The sequence below is a fragment of the Lactuca saligna genome, chromosome 8 (genome assembly GCF_052625555.1).
Source record: "Lactuca saligna cultivar CGN05327 chromosome 8, ASM5262555v1, whole genome shotgun sequence".
NCBI lineage: Eukaryota > Viridiplantae > Streptophyta > Magnoliopsida > Asterales > Asteraceae > Lactuca > Lactuca saligna.
Genome location: NC_136424.1, coordinates 13,515,448 through 13,534,412, shown reverse-complemented (window position 1 = coordinate 13,534,412; position 18,965 = coordinate 13,515,448).

Here is an 18,965-nt window from a genome sequence, read left to right as displayed (position 1 = left end):
TTTCGAAAAACTTGAGACTAAAAACAAATTAAATAATTTTTACCTTGCAATAGTTGAAAATAAAATCAAACGAATAACAAGTGGAATAAGATTAATAATAGGTGGAATAAAATAATTTACGGGGCAATAAATATAAAAGTATAATTATACAAATAAAATAATTTATTTTATTTTTTCCTTGAATTGTAATGGATAAAATAGCATAGATATAATTCCAGTTTAAATATTAAAATATAAGTTTAAATCGTTAGGCACTAGGCATATCATAAGTCATTATAATTATGTATGTTACTATATTAGTTTATAATTACAATAACAGGTTCAATACAAATATGATACATATATGCCTTCCCATTGAAAAAGTGTAATAAAACAAGAATATTAAAAATGATTCAAACAAACAATAAAGTAGAACTATTCTAATAAATAGATGTTTTATAGTTAACTATATATCAAGTAATGTAAAACAAAACTGGACAATCAAACCCTCATATTTATAATTTATTTGCGTCACAATAAAGGCTTTTACAAAATCATTATTATTAAAAATCTACTAGATTTTTGTGTTTGGAAAAATCTGTTTTCTAAACCTTTTTTTATAGTAATGTAATACCCTCTTGAATGACCATTTATATTCGAAGTACTTAGATCGTTTTCCAACATTTGCCACAAGTTGACATGGTCAGATGGTAACACGCACATCCAAACATGAAACATCTGTGTTAATCGAAGGGAAAATGACTCACGACGATAGCAAATTTTTTGATTTTTTATTTTTTTAATCGATAAACGGAAACATGCTCACAATATTCCAGTTTTAATGTTAAAATATAAGTTTAAATCGTAGGCATATCATACGACTTTATAATTATGTATGTTACTATATTAGTCTCTAATTACAGTAACAAGTTCAATACAAATATGAGATGCACAATTGATGTGTTCGGCAAAACTAGTTGGTAATTTGTAGTGGGTAGCAGGTAGCTTGTAGCTTTTAACGTTTTGTTAAACGCTACATGAAATAACATTTAGATTTGAAACGTTTTGTTTAAGCTAAACACTAGAAACTTGTAGTGTCGAACGATGTTTTCTGTCCAAATATAACGTTCTGTCAAACGCTAAAAGCTAGAAGGTTTCAAATACTCACAAACGATTTGTGCCGAACATACCAATATATGTCTAACAATTGAAAAAATGTAATAAAACAAGAATATTAAAAATGATTCAAAGAGACAATAAAGTAGAACTATTCTAATAAATAGATTTTATAGTTCACTATATGTCAATTAATATAAAACAAAACCAGACAATCAAACCCCCATATTTATACTTTATTTGCGTCCCAACAAAGGCTTTTACAAAATCATTATTATTAAAATTCTACTAGATTTTGTGTTTGGAAAACTCTATTTTCTAAACCTCTTCTTATAGTAGTATAGTACCCTCTTAAATGACCATTTAAATTCAAAGTACTTGGATCGTTTTCCAATATTTGCCACAAGTTGACATGGTCGGACGGTAAGACGTACACCTAAACATGTAACATATGTGTTAATCGAAGAGAAAATGACTCAGGACGGTAACAAACTTTTGATTTTGTTAACGTTTGATTAATTTTTTTTTTTACATCATTTACCATTTAACTTGTTGTCATTGTCATGATATACCATTATGATCGGTTAACATAAGTTTAACCGGTCAAAATTAATTTTCTGGCAAAGCCTATGAGTTTTCTGGCCAAACATAAAATTTTCGATGAACAATATGATTTTTCCGGGCAATTTGAAAACACACATAAACACAAATATGAAATCTAGGTTTTTTAGGGTGTGTTCCTTATAATTGATTTCAAAATCAAGGTTCGAAGAACTCACAATAATCTAGATCCGAACCCAAAACCTGAAAATCAAACCCCCTATAATCTAGGGTTCGTTCATTACAAACGATTTCAGAAGAAATTTCTTGAAGCTCTTACCCATAAACGATTTCAGATGTGTTGTGTAAAAAAATTGTCATCATCTATTTTTATTTATGGATATCACGACTTATGAACACAAAAAACTCAAACCTTCAATTTCAAGGGTTGTGTTTTTTGGGTTTTCAAGAACAAGAAGAAACGGTTCGATCATTGCAGCTTTTTGGTGGGTATTCTTGAAGCTCGAAGACTTATAAACACACATAAACACACACACACACTCGTCGATTTCTGGGTTTGTTCTTGAAAAACACAAACAAGATGCCATATTTTGCTTTGATTTCTAATGAACTAGATGTGTCTGTGTTTTCTTGAAATCATTTTTATATAAAATCGTTTGGATCTTTAAAGATGTATGTTCCAACCAAAATGTTTTTGGATAAGTGAAGACGAAGAACACACAAACATGTCTAAGACAAATCAATTTCTGGAACTTGAGGATTTTGATTTATGGGTTTTGTTGGACACGATAAAGATGAACACCTGCTTGTTTTCTCAGATCTGACCATGGTTCTAAAAAGTGTGTCATGCGCGAGGCGTGGTGTAGCCGATACGAAAACGTCCAAAGGGGGTTTGAGAAGTGTGACGCCAAAATAACGTGTCCAGGCTCTATTTATCGCGTTATGGCGCGAGTTTTTATCAAGGCACAAGTTTTTTTGTTTTTTTTGTTTTGTTTTTTTTATCGGACCTAAAATATACGAGTTTTTATTAACTTTTTTCTATTAGATATTAATACAACACTTCTAAAAGCTTCATATATTTGATAAAATTCAATAATTATATGATTTATATCTTTTAATGTATATAACATAGTCACGCATTGAAAAACATCATGGTTTGCCAAGGCTTGTCATGGCTTAACTTTTACCTTGCCGCCAAACTACGTCTTACGTTATTTAGAACATTGGATCTGACATACACTTTCAACCCTTCGCTTTTTGAACCTCAACCCTTCATTTTTTGGACCTTTAATCTAACTGATGAACACACTTAAGAATTTTTTGTGTGTTCTTGAATATTAACCCATAAATTAAACATGAACGAAGACTCGAAAGCTAAAATCTTTTACGAAAACAAACGAACATATGGAAGTGAGTGTTCTTGAAATCGTTTTGAGATCTGAAATTATTCCTAAAATCATTTGGTCGAATACTCGCCGGAAACCTTCAATATTCAGTAATAATGATATCTTTTGAATAACTACAATAAGTTCAATAGTACATGGTATACAATAAAAAGGAAAGTGATCTAAACGAGAGTTTGTTACCCTTAGAAGTCATTTTCCCTTAATTAGGTCTCTTACTATGTAAAACCAATGTGAATAGCAAAACAAACTCTATAGTTACCATGTTAGTTTTATTAGTTTTAATAAATTTATATCATTAATTATTTCTCCTATTAATTAATGATTTTATAGACCGTTTTATGCTGTGTAACTATATATCAAACATATATTGATTCCTATGCATAAAAAAACAAAGTAGTATGAAAAAAATAAATACTACAACTTTTGATGATTTTATAAAACATTTTAAGTTGTGGAAATTATATGTAACTACAACATTATAACATTTATATCAAACAAAACTTATTAAACACTTATAAATCATTCAAATGAATATTTAAAAACCAACATACATTTGATATATATATATATATATATATATATATATATATATATATATATATATATATATATATATATAAACATTGTTATAAAAAATTGTGTTGAAATAACCATTGATATGACGAAACTTATTTTTTCAACTCCACTTTAATCACAAATATTTTCAAACATATGATTATTTAATCAAAACTTATTTATATACTACTAATATAGCTACAGTGTGTATAATAACTAAGTGGAAAATAAAAGACCATTGCACAATAATAACCAAAAGTTTAAAAAAACTTTTGAATGTAGTGGAAAATATAAAAGGCAAATTACATTAAATTTGAAATCATAATTACATATAAATAAATAAACTATTGAGTTGTAGTGACAGTTTTAAACTCTTGATTTCTGCCGAATAATGTAATATAAATATTGACAATTATATGTTATAAAAACAATATTATAAGTATTTATCATTGAAATAATAATATTTATACTGAGTTGTAACTAATATTATAATAATTTTAAGTATACGATAAGAAAAATATAAAATTTGTGTTTGAATCAAATTGAATTAAGTTTTTGATTTAAAATTATTTTTAACTATACTTAAGTTTAACTAATTTATAAAAATTTATTTGAATATTTTTTATTTCCTATATTATTATTATTATTATTATTATTATTATTATTATTATTATTATTATTATTATTTCAAATAATAATAATTTATTAATATAATATAATATATTCTTTAGTTTTACGTTAGTTTAAACAACTAATACTTTTTACTAATTAAAAACTACTTATTTGTAATTTTCAATATTATATTCAATAAAACTACCATAATTTTTTATTGTACTTTCATTTTTTCCCTTAAAACTATAAAATATTGGAAGAGAATGAACATTCCAAATAAATGGTAATTTAAACTTCAAAACTATAGTAATTGTTATGTATGCGAGCAATCTTAAAAACAATATGTTAAGAGTGGGTTAGGGGGAGGAGTGTTACACTTGAGGTATATATTTTGATCACTTATATTTTCTTATGAAAATATTAATATTTTATTTATTTTACTTTTCCTTTACGATAAAGAATGAATAGGAAAAAAAAAGAAATTGACAACTATAATAAGATAATTTATTTTTATTACTATAAAAACATTTAAAATAGGGTACATCCATATAATTTTTGGTAGAACATAAAGAATTCATTTTTATAACACACATAATTATTGGTTTTCAACATTAAAGTCATATCATATTAAAAAGCATTCGTTCTAATTCGTCATTATCACCAACAATTTTGAATAATAATTGTAAACTTCTTTCATCAAAATCAATTATAAAAAACTTTATCGATGATATTTATAAAATAAGTGATGGAAACTAACATAGTATATACATAGCTTAAAATACAATATTATGTTGTAACTAATATTATAATAAATTTAAGTATACGATAAGAAATATATAAAACTTGTGTTTGAATCAAATTGAATTAAGTTTTTGATTTAAAATTATTTTAAACTATACTTATTTTTAACTAATTTATAAATAATTTATTTGAATATTTTTATTTCCTATATTATTATTATTATTATTATTATTATTATTATTATTATTATTATTATTATTTCAAATAATAATAATTTATTAATATAATATAATCTAATATTTAGTTTTACCTTATTTTAAATAATTATTACTCCTTATTAATAAAAAACTACTTATTTGAAAATTTTCATTATTATATTTAAAAAATAACTATCATAATTTTTTATTGTACTTTCATTTTTTTTCTTTAAAACTATGAAATATTGGTAGAGAATTAGTGGTCCAAATAAATTGGTAATTTGAATTTCAAAACTATAGTAATTGTTATGCATTACGACCAATCTTAAAAACAATATGTTAAAAGTGGGTAAGGGGAGGAGGAGTGTTACACTTGAGATATATTTTGATCACTTATATTTTCTTATGAAAATATTAATATTTTATTTATTGACTTTTCCTTTACGATAAAGAATAAATAGGAAAAAAGAAAATTGACAAATGTAATAAGTTAATTTATTTTTATTACTATAAAAACATTTAAAATTGGATACATCCATATAAGTTTTGGAAGAACATAAAGAATTCATTTTTATAACACACATAATTATTGTTTTTTAACAATAAAGTTATATCATATTAAAAATCATTCGTTCTAATTCGTTATTATCACTAACAATTTGGAATAATAATTGTAAACTCCTTTCATCAAAATCAATTATAAAAAAACTTCATCGATGTTATTTACAAAATAAACGATAGAAACTAACATAGTATATAAATAACATAAAATACATGTTGAATTGTGTTCTCCTGTACATCAAATATATTTTCTTAACCTAAATAAGAGAGAGAGAGAGAGAGAGAGAGAGAGAGAGAGAGACAGAGAGAGAACATAAAGATACATACATGTTAACAAAGTTATTTGCTCTAACTTATAAATAACTTAATGGTTGATTTGCCAAAGGCTCATGAGAAGTAATTATCAATCCCATTTCATCATCATGTGATTATAGAAAGATGCATAACACATAAACTTAAAAAATGATTTCAAATATACATTTACAAATATACCTAAATTTGAACTGTGACAACCGTCAAATTCTGGTCAATCCAAAGTCAAATAAAGTCAACAAGTCAAACCGGTCAGCTCAACTAACCCTTGTGTACTTGGACTTACGTTCAGTATTTACTAAACAACCCACTATTCTAATAAGAGAACATAAATCGAAAAGTACGTACAACTAGATCTCTTTAACCTAAAAACTGTAGTACGTGGCGAGCCAAACCGATAAAACAATGTTGCATACTCATCAGGAGTGTGTAAGATCCTAAAACAAGGTTTAACAGTGTTCACAAACCTTGCCTTGCGAAGCTAGACACTCACAAATGCCACACTCGGAACCTCTCTCAATCGTGTTCACTCTATCTCTCTCTATGTCAAATCTCTCCCAAATCTCTCCAAGTATGTGAAATCTCTCTCAAATATCTCTCTGTATGAGAAATCTCTCCAAGAATGTCAAATCTCTCCCAAATCTCTCCAAGTATGTGAAATCTCTCTCAAATATCTCTCTGTATTAGAAATCTCTCCAAGAATGTCAAATCTCTCCCAAATCCCTCTAAGTATGTGAAAACTCTCTCAAATATCTCTTTGTATGAGAAATCTCTTCAAGAATGTCAAATCTCTCCCAAATCTCTCCAAGTGTGAGAAATCTCTCCCAAATCTCTCTCAAAAGTTTCCCGTAACTTTTTGGAATCATTCGGGTCATTCCGACCCTTAACCGTGTCAAAATCGGCTCAAAACGGGGCGAAAACGAGAAAATTGGACATTAGGAACCGAAGGTCCTCTTAGGGACCAAGAGCAAGGAGGAGCCGAACCCTCCTGAGCCGAAGGTCCTCTCGGGGCTGAACCTCGCCCAGGAGGAACCGAAACCGAGAGCAAGAAGCAAGAACCGAAACCGAAAGTAAGAACCGAAACCTCCTGATGCGGAACCGAAAGTACTGTTCATCCAACCGAACCGAAGGTACTGTTCACTACTGTTCACTACAGTACGTTCGATTCTGGCGTTCTCGCCTCTTACTCCCAAACCGAACCCCGCTTTCTCTCGCTTCTCGCTCTGTCTCTTCGCGCCTTCTGTTCTCTCCTCCCCCTCTCGGTTCCTACCCTCTCCCTTCTCCCCTCTCGGCTCCTTCCTTCCTTCTTCTTCCCTCTCGGTTCTGCCTCCCTCTCTCTCTCGGTTCAGCACCAGAAGGCCGAGCCTCGGCCAGATTTCGCATATTTGCCACTTTTAGCCCATTTTTGATATTTTTGACATTTTAAGCCCGTTTTTCATGATTTTAAAGCGGGATTTTCTCCAGAAATTATATTTTAACATTATAAACTCTAAATATTCATAATTTAAACATATTTTGATGAAAATCATTATTTAAATAATAAAAATCAAATGGGTGAATTATTAAAGGTGGAGTGTTGACTTTGCCTTATCCAAAGTCACAAGCAACCACCTCACACCCACTCTTTGACTAACCACACCTCTCCACCTTACCTAGGTCACATCAATGTCTTTTCCACTCAATTATCCCTCTTCCCACGTTTTTGAGGGCTGATTATTCATCCTCTCTCCTCATTTCTCTCATTTGCCCTCATTTCACTAAGAATCAAACACCACTTTTCTCTCAAACTTTTCCCACTCCAATTTCGAGATTCAAGGCTGATTTTCAAGTGTTCTTCCACTCTTAGTAAGTATAATTCATCCTCCTTATGATTATTTCACTTCATTCTACTCAAATCATGAATATCTTATGCAAATTCCATCATATTAACGTTAGAGCTTCGAATCTTCAAGTGATTCTTCAAATGTTCTTGGGTTGAACACTTCTCTTCTTCAACAATCATCTACTGAAATCACTCAAGGTGAGTTCATACCCCTACATTTTCATGTTTTCTCAAGTTTTCAGGGGGGGAATACAAGTTAAAACACTAAGAACATATCTAAATTTTTCTAACAGCCTTCATCAGAAACGTTCAACTCCATTCATGGACTGTTTTGGGCATCTTAAACATTTTTGTTTTCAAAACTGTACAAGGTGCAAATAGTTCAAGTTTTTAGATTTAAAATGGCTACTTGCACATCTCCATACGATTTTTCTACAATTTATGGTGATTTTTACAAAACTGCCTATCATTTCAAACAACAATCCGGACCAGTCTGTGATTATGGACTTTTTCACCCAAGTTAGAGGTCATTATAAATTGTGATAAAAATTATGAGCAAACTAGACACATTTTGTGAACTCTCAGAATTTACGGATCTAGTTTTCGACTTCGTATGATTTTTCTATGATTTTTCCAAAACAGGGCAGAATTGCTAAATTTTGCCAACAGCATGTAAATATCATAACACTTTGTATTATGTTGAGCAAAGTGTATAATCATAAGTTCTAATATTTGAATGTGTTTCCTTGCTAGTTTATCATTATGAACTGAAACTAAGTCATTCATATTAAATATTATTCATTCATTTTAGAACATGTATATTAAACTATAAGAAGTATAGTTGATAAATTCACATCACTAATACATTTCCATAAAAGAATTCATACACATTACATACATTTTAGATAAACTATAATAGGTATAGTTTATGATACATCACTCTACGCACTCGTACAAGAAGGGTACATTCATACAAGAAATATTTATATTCACACACATTTCACGTAAACTTGTTATCCTATATTGTGAGTTTCTCTATTTTTCTCTCTCTCTCTCTCTCTCTCCCCGTACGTCCGAGTGCGGGATATAATTCCTGGTAGTTATAATCAGAATCTCCTTGAGGGAGAACGTGATACTTGTATATAGATCTATATTGGGATTGACACCCCACACCTTGCTGCTAGCTACAGTTGGACCTGTAGGTCTACGGGTGACAAATGTCATTTTATTTTTCGCGACACTGAGAACGTCGTGGCAGGTTCACATAGTCATAGTATGATTATAACGGCTCACATAGGGAACAATCCATAAGTTTACGGGATTTTATTTTTAAAACCTAAATGAGTTTTATGTCGATTTAAAATCACCTTTTATCTCTATGGGTACAAATGCAAAGTGTCGGGTCTCTATACAAAGTTATTATGATATTAAAACTATACTTCCTCTAGAATTGTTAGACTTCAACTATAGTCGCTGAGCGTATATGTTTGAGTCATATAAGAATTTAGTCTTGATTGGCCTAGAATTGGTGGTGCCCGCCTCATCTCCTGTTCCTCGTTGGGTTGTGGACCTAGGGCAGACCCACTATATTCAACGTTTTATCTCATTTAACCCTTTATATAACTTTTATACGCTGGACGATTATAGAGGAACTCTACGGGTTACTCTAGGGTTCATTAATGCATCATGTAGGATTATTTCTAATCACACTTAACTAAGAAAATATTGGATTTTCTGGAAATCAAACTCTATCGATTTTACAAGGAAAAAAACGGGTTCTACTTCAAACAAAACTCTTATGAACTCACCAACCTTTGTGTTGACACTTTTTAAAACTACTTGTATTCTCAGGAAATCAGTGAAACAGGAAAACTTCATCGCTTTGAGGATGGGACGCTAAACCGTCAACAATTTATTTTGTCATCATAATGTAATTGCTTTTGAAACATATAAACATATACTTTGGTGTAACTTTTGCAATTATATATATGGTGGTTGTTTTTACTTTGAGCACTATTATACACGTTGTTGTGATACTGTACATGAAGTCCTCCACCCCCAGACGTTTCTGCCATCCTTGGTTTGGGGGTGTGACAGATTGGTATCAGAGCATTGTTTATAGTGAACTAAGTATATCGAACCACATAAGATATACAAACTATAAATGCGTTGGGACTAAGGTCTCTGATTTTAAGATTTCAAAACCACTATACCTTTAAGAATAAATAACTTTTGTTAAAAGTATACATGCATGCATACATACTAAGGTCAGCATCATTTTAGGACAAAACAAAAGTAATGATTGTTGTATATCACAGGTAAGCCTGGGGATGTATGATCAGTCTTGGGAATGGCATAGCCTGATCAACTATGCTGGTCCGAGGAGTGATTAGCATATGCCCAAGAATGGTTGTGATGTGGCAACAAGTCTAAAAACTTACCAACACTACCACAATGAAATACCATAGGGGTATTTTGGCATTATTAAAATTTCATCTGCGAGAACTAAATAGATCTTTATCAATAGGTCAATAGTTGCTTAGTGGATACATTAAAATTTTATGTATCCAAGACGTCATAGACTTAGAATCTGTGGATCTTTGCTCTACTTCCTGTTCTCGTTGGATTGGGGATTTAGAGTTAGGGTCGCTTATTCGAAGGTCTATCCTGTCCCGAATACATATAATTAGTATGCACTAAACAATTTGTTGAAGTACCTGATAAAGATCATCGTATAATTAGCTAATTAGTACGTTTGCTTAGTTATTTCTTATATCCCCATTTCTCGTGAAGATATCATGGCTGGATTCCATCCACACGACGACCCGTACTACCCTAACCGCGACAATACCAAATGGCTCGGAGAGGAGCCAGAGAATGATTTCCCAACCCCTGGAAATGGTCACCAAACTGAAGGCTATGTTGATGGTTCTGACTCCGACTCTGAAGTGGAGAACTTAACCCCGATGACTCTTGTTCCCAATCCTAACCCTTGTTCAACTTTTCAAGGCCCGACGCCTCCTTGGGTAGAGTGCTTGGAAACCTGGAGCGAAGAACAAGACCAACATACGTCGTTTAATAGAGAACGAAGTTTCTACAACATAAACGAAGGAAGCTCAGCAGATACAATTTTTCCAATCCTGGTCCATAGAGTTGCCCGAAACGAGATTCTGGGTAGAACAACTCTCCATAGTATCGCAGAGGTTGATGCAAATGCAAGAATACATACGATCCGCACCAATCGCCTTGAGCACACTCGTGAAAAATCTAAGAGAGACCACAAAACCCACTAACTCGTGAAGTTCATTCATATGGACTTCCTTTATGAATAACATATAAGGAATTCTTAAATCGAAGAATAATGCAGGAAAAATCTAATTCTCTAACAACTGACTTGTCTGTACTAGTAGAAACTTACCATCTGATCATTTTTCCTCTTTGCAAACTCATGACAGAACGATGCCACCAAGGAAAAGACCCAGACCTTCGGGCAGCACAGCGCCACCACCTCCGACGCCACCTCCCCAGTTTGATCCCGAAATGTTCCAAGCTACGGTAACAGCAGCCGTGGTAGCTGCAATGTCACAAATTGGCACAAATAGCACTGGTGGTGCTGGATCTGGAGCCACAAATCCTAACCACGGGGATAGTGCAGGACGCACAAGGGAATGCACTTACAAGGACTTCACAAATGGCAAACCTGATTCCTTCGATGGAAGTGGGGGTATCCTCGCACTAATTCAATGGTTCGAGAGGACCGAAGCAATCTTTGAAATTTGTGCTTGCCCCGGAGCGAGCAAAGTCAAGTACGCGACATTCACCTTCACCGGAAGAGCTCTCACTTGGTGGAACGGCAAGGTTAAGTCGCTTACGCTTGCAGTGGCTAACTCGTTAAGTTGGGAGGACTTAAAGAAGATGATGTTGAAGGAATATTGCCCAAGAGGTGAAGTGCAAAAGCTGGAGCAAGAACTATGGAATCTCAGAATGGCAGGCTCCGACCTTACAACTTACACCAACCGATTTTGTGATCTAGCACTCCTTTGTCCCGCTATGGTCACCCCGGAAGACAAAAAGTTGGAGCGTTACCTCTGGGGATTGTCCCCCGAAATTCAAGATAGTGTGTTGGCCTCAAGACCAACTACCTTCGACAGCGCCAAGGAGTTAGCACAACAACTCATTGACCATCATGCCAACCATGAAACTAGGACAACCACCCTTACCCAAGCAAGAGGAGGGAACAACGAAAGAAAGTTTTGGGACAACAAGAAGGACCAATCAGCCCAAGGCCTCACTAAGAAGCAACAGATCCTTGCTGTTCATGCTGCCATAACCCTCACCACGCCAACTCCCATGAAACCATACGCTGGAACACTTCCAAAATGCAACAAGTGTAACTTCCATCACACTGGGGCTTGCCGAAAGATGCATTGCAAAAACTGCGACAGAGAGGGGCACACTGCTCGTTTCTGTAAGGCACCAGCACGACCCATCAACCAGGTACCCGGCTCTGGAGTAAGCCCAACCTGTTACGAGTGTGGAGAAACGGGACACTTTAAAAGGGAATGCCCAAGGACAAGAGACGCTGGTGGTGGCGGGAGGATGTTTACAATCACCGAGAGAGAAACCACTCCGGAACTGCCCGCAAATATCAGTACGTGTTCCTAACATCGACATTTAAATCCCGAATTTCTTTATATGCTAAATCTAGCATCGATTAAAGCATGCATAGTAGTAATCATGTGGCATCGGGCAAGTTATTCCTCACCATAATCAAATTCTTGTACTGCGAAAAGTTATCCCCATCTTTCCTCTAAATTCCTGGATCCCCATTCGAAGTGCAAATTTCGGGACAAAATTCCCTTTAACGGAGGGATGATGTGACAACCGTCAAATTCTGGTCAATCCAAAGTCAAATAAAGTCAACAAGTCAAATCGGTCAGCTCAACTAACCCTTGTGTACTTGGACTTACGTTCAGTATTTACTAAACAACCCACTATTCTAATAAGAGAACATAAATCGAAAAGTACGTACAACTAGATCTCTTTAACCTAAAAACTGTAGTACGTGGCGAGCCAAACCGATAAAACAATGTTGCATACTCATCAGGAGTGTGTAAGATCCTAAAACAAGGTTTAACAGTGTTCACAAACCTTGCCTTGCGAAGCTAGACACTCACAAATGCCACACTCGGAACCTCTCTCAATCGTGTTCACTCTATCTCTCTCTATGTCAAATCTCTCCCAAATCTCTCCAAGTATGTGAAATCTCTCTCAAATATCTCTCTGTATGAGAAATCTCTCCAAGAATGTCAAATCTCTCCCAAATCTCTCCAAGTATGTGAAATCTCTCTCAAATATCTCTCTGTATTAGAAATCTCTCCAAGAATGTCAAATCTCTCCCAAATCCCTCTAAGTATGTGAAAACTCTCTCAAATATCTCTTTGTATGAGAAATCTCTTCAAGAATGTCAAATCTCTCCCAAATCTCTCCAAGTGTGAGAAATCTCTCCCAAATCTCTCTCAAAAGTTTCCCGTAACTTTTTGGAATCATTCGGGTCATTCCGACCCTTAACCGTGTCAAAATCGGCTCAAAACGGGGCGAAAACGAGAAAATTGGACATTAGGAACCGAAGGTCCTCTTAGGGACCAAGAGCAAGGAGGAGCCGAACCCTCCTGAGCCGAAGGTCCTCTCGGGGCTGAACCTCGCCCAGGAGGAACCGAAACCGAGAGCAAGAAGCAAGAACCGAAACCGAAAGTAAGAACCGAAACCTCCTGATGCGGAACCGAAAGTACTGTTCATCCAACCGAACCGAAGGTACTGTTCACTACTGTTCACTACAGTACGTTCGATTCTGGCGTTCTCGCCTCTTACTCCCAAACCGAACCCCGCTTTCTCTCGCTTCTCGCTCTGTCTCTTCGCGCCTTCTGTTCTCTCCTCCCCCTCTCGGTTCCTACCCTCTCCCTTCTCCCCTCTCGGCTCCTTCCTTCCTTCTTCTTCCCTCTCGGTTCTGCCTCCCTCTCTCTCTCGGTTCAGCACCAGAAGGCCGAGCCTCGGCCAGATTTCGCATATTTGCCACTTTTAGCCCATTTTTGATATTTTTGACATTTTAAGCCCGTTTTTCATGATTTTAAAGCGGGATTTTCTCCAGAAATTATATTTTAACATTATAAACTCTAAATATTCATAATTTAAACATATTTTGATGAAAATCATTATTTAAATAATAAAAATCAAATGGGTGAATTATTAAAGGTGGAGTGTTGACTTTGCCTTATCCAAAGTCACAAGCAACCACCTCACACCCACTCTTTGACTAACCACACCTCTCCACCTTACCTAGGTCACATCAATGTCTTTTCCACTCAATTATCCCTCTTCCCACGTTTTTGAGGGCTGATTATTCATCCTCTCTCCTCATTTCTCTCATTTGCCCTCATTTCACTAAGAATCAAACACCACTTTTCTCTCAAACTTTTCCCACTCCAATTTCGAGATTCAAGGCTGATTTTCAAGTGTTCTTCCACTCTTAGTAAGTATAATTCATCCTCCTTATGATTATTTCACTTCATTCTACTCAAATCATGAATATCTTATGCAAATTCCATCATATTAACGTTAGAGCTTCGAATCTTCAAGTGATTCTTCAAATGTTCTTGGGTTGAACACTTCTCTTCTTCAACAATCATCTACTGAAATCACTCAAGGTGAGTTCATACCCCTACATTTTCATGTTTTCTCAAGTTTTCAGGGGGGGAATACAAGTTAAAACACTAAGAACATATCTAAATTTTTCTAACAGCCTTCATCAGAAACGTTCAACTCCATTCATGGACTGTTTTGGGCATCTTAAACATTTTTGTTTTCAAAACTGTACAAGGTGCAAATAGTTCAAGTTTTTAGATTTAAAATGGCTACTTGCACATCTCCATACGATTTTTCTACAATTTATGGTGATTTTTACAAAACTGCCTATCATTTCAAACAACAATCCGGACCAGTCTGTGATTATGGACTTTTTCACCCAAGTTAGAGGTCATTATAAATTGTGATAAAAATTATGAGCAAACTAGACACATTTTGTGAACTCTCAGAATTTACGGATCTAGTTTTCGACTTCGTATGATTTTTCTATGATTTTTCCAAAACAGGGCAGAATTGCTAAATTTTGCCAACAGCATGTAAATATCATAACACTTTGTATTATGTTGAGCAAAGTGTATAATCATAAGTTCTAATATTTGAATGTGTTTCCTTGCTAGTTTATCATTATGAACTGAAACTAAGTCATTCATATTAAATATTATTCATTCATTTTAGAACATGTATATTAAACTATAAGAAGTATAGTTGATAAATTCACATCACTAATACATTTCCATAAAAGAATTCATACACATTACATACATTTTAGATAAACTATAATAGGTATAGTTTATGATACATCACTCTACGCACTCGTACAAGAAGGGTACATTCATACAAGAAATATTTATATTCACACACATTTCACGTAAACTTGTTATCCTATATTGTGAGTTTCTCTATTTTTCTCTCTCTCTCTCTCTCTCTCCCCGTACGTCCGAGTGCGGGATATAATTCCTGGTAGTTATAATCAGAATCTCCTTGAGGGAGAACGTGATACTTGTATATAGATCTATATTGGGATTGACACCCCACACCTTGCTGCTAGCTACAGTTGGACCTGTAGGTCTACGGGTGACAAATGTCATTTTATTTTTCGCGACACTGAGAACGTCGTGGCAGGTTCACATAGTCATAGTATGATTATAACGGCTCACATAGGGAACAATCCATAAGTTTACGGGATTTTATTTTTAAAACCTAAATGAGTTTTATGTCGATTTAAAATCACCTTTTATCTCTATGGGTACAAATGCAAAGTGTCGGGTCTCTATACAAAGTTATTATGATATTAAAACTATACTTCCTCTAGAATTGTTAGACTTCAACTATAGTCGCTGAGCGTATATGTTTGAGTCATATAAGAATTTAGTCTTGATTGGCCTAGAATTGGTGGTGCCCGCCTCATCTCCTGTTCCTCGTTGGGTTGTGGACCTAGGGCAGACCCACTATATTCAACGTTTTATCTCATTTAACCCTTTATATAACTTTTATACGCTGGACGATTATAGAGGAACTCTACGGGTTACTCTAGGGTTCATTAATGCATCATGTAGGATTATTTCTAATCACACTTAACTAAGAAAATATTGGATTTTCTGGAAATCAAACTCTATCGATTTTACAAGGAAAAAAACGGGTTCTACTTCAAACAAAACTCTTATGAACTCACCAACCTTTGTGTTGACACTTTTTAAAACTACTTGTATTCTCAGGAAATCAGTGAAACAGGAAAACTTCATCGCTTTGAGGATGGGACGCTAAACCGTCAACAATTTATTTTGTCATCATAATGTAATTGCTTTTGAAACATATAAACATATACTTTGGTGTAACTTTTGCAATTATATATATGGTGGTTGTTTTTACTTTGAGCACTATTATATACGTTGTTGTGATACTGTACATGAAGTCCTCCACCCCCAGACGTTTCCGCCATCCTTGGTTTGGGGGTGTGACATGAACATTGGTTAATATCTAAAACTTTACATGCATCCAATTTGAGTTTACATGAATTTATATTTGGAAAAGTTATAATTGTTTCTTACATCCTTGGAACTACTCATATAACTCTTCAAACCCTACAAATATAATCTATCATTTTGTGTTGACATATATTCAATATATAATCTAGAGATTTCTTATATAGGCTAAATATTTCATTTAACTCATCATTTAAATAGCATGATTTGAAGAGTTTTAAGAGTTACAGATCATAATATTTCACTTAATCGTAAATTAATTTGTATAAGTTGAAATGTCTTGGGAGTTTCAAGTGCATGAGGTTCAAGAAAAAATGGTCTTGGAAGTTTCAAATGCACGAGGTTCAAGAAAAAATGCTTGATTTATAATATATATATATATATATATATATATATATATATATATATATATATATATATATATATATATATATATATATATATATATATATATATATATATATATATATATATATATAGATGCTACTTGGGCTCACCTGAGGTCATCTCCACTTTCATCCTTGTCCTCGTCTTCATTTGCTGAATTTGGGATGACCTTTCCCTTTCCTATATTATTACCGGTAAGCTCATATTTAAGTATCATATTATGTCAAATTAATTTTTTTTTTTTTTTTTCATTTTTAGTTGTAATCATGGTTCTAAAAAGCTTGTTAAGACTTTAATGTTTGTAATTGACATGACACCTTATATATATATATATATATATATATATATATATATATATATATATATATATATATATATATATATGTATATATATATATATATATATATATATATATATATATATATATATATATATATAAAAGACAAAATTGCAAAATGGTCCCTGTGGTTTCTTATTTTTTGTGGTTATGGTCCAAGCGTATGAAAAGTTGCAGATTTGGTCCTTTTCAACAAGTTTTATTGTGGTTTTGGTCCCTCACCCGTTAAGTTTAACTGGTTGGTTGTTAACTTTTTTAAAATGACAATTTTACCCTCAGGGACCATTTTCGCAGTTTTGTCTTTCACCATACCATAAGGACCATTTTTGCATAAATTCTTTTTTATTTTATTGAAGTATTATATATTAATGGATATTATTTTTAATATATAATATTATATATTAATAAGTATTGTTTTATTGGATTATTAATTTATTATAGTTGATTTTTTTTAATTTTTTTGTTAGACTAATTTTTTTTATTGAGTTATTATATATCAATACGTATAGTTTTTAATATATAATATTTATATGATAATTAATATTATATTATTGGATTATTAATTTCTTTTAGTTAATTTTTTTTATTTTTTTTAAATTATTTTTATTGGATTATTTTGTTTTAATTTATTATTTTCTTCATATACTAAATATTGTTTTATTGGATTATTAATTTATTTTAGTTAATGCTTTTTAAAAAAAAATTGTCGAAGTAATTATTTTTTATTGAATTATTATATATCAATACACATAGTTTTTAATATTTAATATTTATATCATAATAAATATTATATTATTGGATTATTATTATCTTTTAGTTAATTTTTATAATTTCTTTTTTTTAATTATTTTTTATTGGATTATTACTTTTAATTTATTATTTTCTTCATATACTAAATATTATTTTATCAGATTATAGTAATAGTTCTTGTTAATTTTATTGGTTCCACCACAAAGTCATGGGATACGCAAAATCATCGTCTCTTATCATCGAAATCGTTATGATCGTTGTCGAACACTTTCATGTAATCTAGCTTACAATGAGAAACCATTGGGAAAATACCACCACCATCACTCTATCACCACCACTACTTATGAATGTTATCGGGGTTTGTTACGCATTATGTGAGATATGAAGTATTCCAATGGATTATGAAGAGGTTATCGCAGGTAGCTACCAACAACGCTAGGTGGAATAGGGTATGGTATCTATTGAACCTCTGATGAAGGTGTTTGGAGGTGATACTGCTAGGGGTGTTCGTTTGGATGGATCGGTTTGATTCAATCCAATCAAGTGAATCCAAATCGATTTCGGTTTTCAAAACATGGATCCGAATAGTCCAAACTAAATTCAAATCAGATCCGATCCGATCCAATTACAATTCGGTTGGATCGGTTTTTATAATTCGGTTTTTAAAAACTAAAACATTTTAAAATGACATAATTATAACATTACTGAATTTTACACACAAGAAGCAAAAACAAATTATTTAGTTACGATTTTAAATTTATAAACAACTATTAAGAAGCTATATTATATTTTAATATTTTATAGATAAAAAACTTTTGAGAGAAAATGCATATTAATATATTTTATTAGGTGAAACTTTTTGAACATATTTCAAAAAATAAATTACAAAATTAATAAATACTTATAGATATATATTAAAAATAAATAAATAATAAAATGTTATTCGTTTTTTTTGGACTATTCGATTCTTATTTTATAAACCATAATCAATCCGAAATCCAGAA